Source organism: Drosophila navojoa, chromosome 3 (genome assembly GCF_054131105.1).
Source record: "Drosophila navojoa isolate 15081-1374.11 chromosome 3, UAZ_NAV_1.0, whole genome shotgun sequence".
In the NCBI taxonomy this organism is placed as follows: Eukaryota; Metazoa; Arthropoda; class Insecta; order Diptera; family Drosophilidae; genus Drosophila; species Drosophila navojoa.
Window position 1 is genome coordinate 17938817 of NC_142891.1, and position 5123 is coordinate 17943939.

Below are 5123 nucleotides of genomic sequence, written 5' to 3' on the forward strand. Positions count from 1 at the left end.
AACATGAAATAAATGAAATAAAAAATTACAATATAGATCTATATATTCAAACGTAGAACGAATTGTTTTGACAAGGTCGCATAACATTATTGTTGTTCTTATCTATTAGAATTGTAAATAAACCAACTTTTGTCTTAGCTGCGTGCCACTTTATACCAAGTCAAGGATAAATAATATTTAATTGCTTTGCATAGGCATTTTATGACCTCTTCCGCCCCCAGGGCAATGAATCCTTTCTTAGAGTCAGATAATTCAGTCGCTCAAATGCTACGGATTACGGAAGGTTTGACTGAATGCCTTTAAATGGTAAAATATAAATAAAAATATTTTACACTGAGAGAAAAGGTTGCATGTTTTATGTTCTTGAACTAATTTAATATATTAGTGGTATATAGGCAAAAAAAAAAAAATGTCTATTGTAATTCCGAGCACTCAGTGTAGACCTTCTGCGCAGTTTTAGGTTAAATTCAGTGCACATAAAGACGCCAGGCATATGGAAATTGTTTTCCAAATTGAATTTCACTGATAAATTGTGTTTGTTGGCAGCTGCAGTGCTTCATTTTGACCAAGTTCCGTTGCAGAACTTTGCCGTCTTGGCTGGAGAACCACATTGAACTGGTTTATAATCCGCCCGCAACCGGCTATGGTTGCATGTGTTGGGAATTCGCTCATGATTGCTGCAGGTTGGCATCTTTGCAATTGGCTTTGATTCGCTTGGAAATGAATCACATTATTATTATTATCATTATTAGAAATGTGGGGGAAAACTATTGCATGCCCAGCCGGAGCAACACATCGTAATTGTCTCGGCGCGTGTGGCTATCGATTCGGCCTGGCCATAAGGTCAAAGTTTGCTTCATTTGAATTTGGCTTTTAATTCATATGCATATATATATATTTATTTATCGATCTGTTCATATAGTAACACACAGCTGCCGCTTATAGTATGTGCAGTCGAATGCATTTCTGAAATGCATTTTGAATATCTATTTTTCTTGCTGCTGCAAAGACAAACATTTTCTTGGTAAGCGTCCAAAAAATAAATCCGTCTATTGGCCATAAACAAATGGCGTTTTGAATATTAAAATTGCATTTTGTATACCCTAGAGCCGTTAAATGGCTAAGAAGTGTAATAACTACCAAATGGATAAGAAATTCGTGTGTGAGAAAAATTATACGTAATACAAAAAGATTCTATATATAGGCATAATTTTCTGTGAGTTTCAAGTACCGAAATAAATATTTGTTATATAAAAACATACTTCTACTCTACTCTATTATCTCACTCTCAGTACAGAGTATCTAGCAACTATATATGACCCACTTTCTCGCCTGACCTTTAAATGTTTTCTTTTTTGCCATTTCGAACCTGAACTTGAATTTGGCGCAGTCTGGACGCATGACCAACGGCCACAGACGACTAAATTCTGTTCAAAAATATTTGCAATTTATATGAAAGCAGAAAAAAAGCAAAACGAATGCAAAAACAAAAAGTCATAGTTAATATTCAACAGTTGAACGGATACGTCAATTCCATTTAGCGATCAAGTACTGCCCCCAGGTGCCACATCACAGACCATAAATCCATAAATTACTATCGACAGCAGTCAATATTTTTATGCCAAGAGCTAGCTTTATGAAAATTATTTCGGAAATCCATTCATAAAAGTGAATCGTGTTGCCCGAAATCTGTCATGCTAGGTGAAAGTTTATAAAGATATGACAAATGAGGCATGGCAAATCGGATAAAATTGTATCATGTACAATTTGAGAGCCAGAAACTAAAAAATAAACATATAATATACCTTAATGCCATTTGGGGGCGTAGTTAAGAGTATTCTACATTCGATAACACCCGACTAAAACGCATTTATCTTCTGTTCATGTGCATAATAATTAAAGGCGATTAAGCTTAAAGCAAACAAATTGGAACTTTTTAAAGCAATATTTTGATAGCACTTGACAATAGTTTTCTAGCTTAAATTTGTGGGCATTTCATTGATACACTTACGCTTGGCTGTCAAGGTCACAGTTTTTGTGTGCTGTATGGCCTTTACCCACTGTGTTACATAATTCACTCGGCTTGCAAACATCCTTGCTATGCGCTCATGGCCACATAATAAATTTGAGGCACTTTTGAGTTGCTTAACTTCTCGTCAACATTATTGTTTACTCTGGCCTCTTAAGCTCTTAAACTATTTAATTGTAGGCAATTAGTTCCATCTGAAGTGAATTAGTTTTACACTGAATTCTCTTGTTCAATTATTAAGTTAGCCTTAAGCCGTTTAGCGCCTTTGATTACCGCTCTAAGGCGATTAAGTGGTTGGTTAGCGTTTGCATAGAAGTCACTGAGCTTGAAAATATTTTCAGATGGTTGTGGCCCCGCCATGCTGCTCATTGACGGACTCTCTGAATTGACTTTGGGGGTAAATCAATTTAGAATACGTCGATGGCACTGTGACGCACGCGACTATTGTTTAAATTGGAAACAGGAACTACAATCTGAAGAGGGGTCAGGTTTGCTCAATGTAAACGGAAAGTTTTTGACGTATATTGATTTCATATTTCATATCGTATTTCGGGATTGATTACTAAATTTCAAAGACAGGCCACGAGTTAGTGAAATTTTCATTAGATGAGACGGACAAGACTTAATTGAGATATAAGAGACCTCGTTGAAGCACTTCAATTGAGAATTAGACTCAAATTCTAGTTCAAATGAGTATTTTAGCTGAAGATATTTTGAAAATCTGAAGAGCAGAAATATTTCCATCTAATAGTTATTTTTAATGTGATGAACCATAACACTTTTTGCGTTACTTCTTTTTATTTTAAATCTGGAAGAGTGTCTACCTTCCTCAACGAGATCCACTGCAAAACTGAAGTCAGACTTATACGACAGCCAATTAACATAAAGCCTTCAAATACAGTCGATAGACACTTAACATGAAAGCAGTCCTCTATCGATATTCAATGCATATAATTAACATTAAAGCTTACATTATGGAAATGCTTCTTGGTTAGCAGACCAATAAGAATGTTTTACCAAGGAATTTCCGACTAGAAGATGCCCTGCACTTCAGTTTCAAGGCCTCGAACAACGCAGAGTTTGCTTGTCGCCATCTTGTTTTCCTGAGTATACACATTTTAAAAAAAGATAGAGCTATCAAAAACATTTATTTATTCTATATTTGTATATACTTAAGATGAATTTATATGCCCAATTTAAGGGGGTCCAAAGGTTATGAGATATTATTATAATTAGCCCCCGTATACCCATAAACTATAGCTTATCACTTGAGTGTGGCGACAGTAATAAATCATATTTGACGGGCAACACTCGGAAAAGTAAACAACTGTAATATTTTTGCAAAAATATTCCTCTTTCAATTGATAAAATTTCCAAAGATATTGTGCCGCAGGGGACAACAGCGGGGGGCCTTCTCACTCGATGTTGCCCTTCAATTGAGCGCATCTCGTCATTGGTCTTGACTGCAGTCAGTCAATGCATCAATTACTGCGGCACATAGTATTCTAATTATACGATCTTTCGCTCTTTATCTCTCTGTGGCGGCGCCTTGATGGATAAGCGATTGTAATGAAAGCGCGTGTTGATAGCGGCAATTGTCTGCTATCAGCAGCTCTTTTTGCGTCCAATTTAAATCCCCCGCTATCAGCATCCATGAGAAACGAAAAGACTTTAATTTGTTTAATTTTTTACTTGTATTATAACGGCAATTAGCATGGTCTATCATGGCGCTAAGTGCACTGGATCTATCCAGTTAAAAGTTCAAATATTTACTCGACACCTGCAAATAAGATTTTCAGCATCTTCAAGTGGAATACTTGCGATACGGTTAACGCCCAACGTCACATTGTCAATTAACAATGGAAATTCAACTTAGAGGTGTGTAAAAAAATGTTACTTTACTCTGGACCAACTTAACAAAAATATCATTCATTGGGTCTATAATATGTTCTTAACAATACTTAATGCCTAATTTGTTCAAGAAAATCATAGAAAGCGCGACGATAATCCATTTTCCATTGATAGTACAGATAAGATGTAAAAAAGTTTTACGTTTTCAAGAATTCAATATTTATAGGAATTATATTTCTTTAAATAACGTGTAAGTCTTGCGGAAAGTTTTCATTCTTAAATTTAGAGTAATTTTAAATATTTTAATAAAAGTATTTCCTATCGTTAGTTAGAGTCCTTTATCAACTTTCGCTTATGCCCCTATCTGACAAACCATAATATCATCATTATATGTGAATATTCGATATCTCAGTGGTTCCTCGATATCTCAGGCTTGGCTTTCACTCCCATTACTTGCAGCTGAAAATGTGATTACAATTGGAATCTGATATACTTATACATACTTACATATTTATGTATGTATATGCTTAAGCACACAAAGAGCGAGAGAATGAATTTGTTGTACTTTTGGCTCTGCGTGATTTTAGCACATTTTCTTATTGTTTGGCATTTTTTTTATTGATTGGTTTGCCTTTTGGTGCTCTCTGTGCAAAGATCCGCTTTAAATGTGGAAGTTTTCATGCTAAGTGAATTTACTGGGTTTTAACCAGTTTAAGTTGGTTATTGCGGCAGGTCGGTCGATAGGCTATTGCCCATAGATAAGCGATTCGATTAGGATAGGTTAGGTAGGAAGCGTGCTTGAAATATAAATGAAGTGATTTAGCTGTTAGGAATTTTTGTGGATGTACATTGAGTGAAGTTACATTCATTATGAATTCAAGGATTCAAGGAATTTCTGGCTGACGTTGTTGAGCTAACTAATGTCCTTAATATATAATGTACATGTACATACATATATATCTATATGTATATTGTATATGTGTATTTGTAGAAGGACCCACGAGTCGCTTAAGCAAACTCGTTTGACATTTTGTTTAATCTTCTACTTACAGACACTCGCCAAATTGAGCTCAACTAGGCGGCAAGAAACGGTATAGCAAAGAACAACAGAAACACACCCACAACCACACCCACACACGCACACATACACACATAGTGTATATTATGCCCGCAGAAATCAATAACTCTGCCGTATACCGAGTTCAAGTCGTAAACAACATAAATCAACAACAAAAGGCCGGAG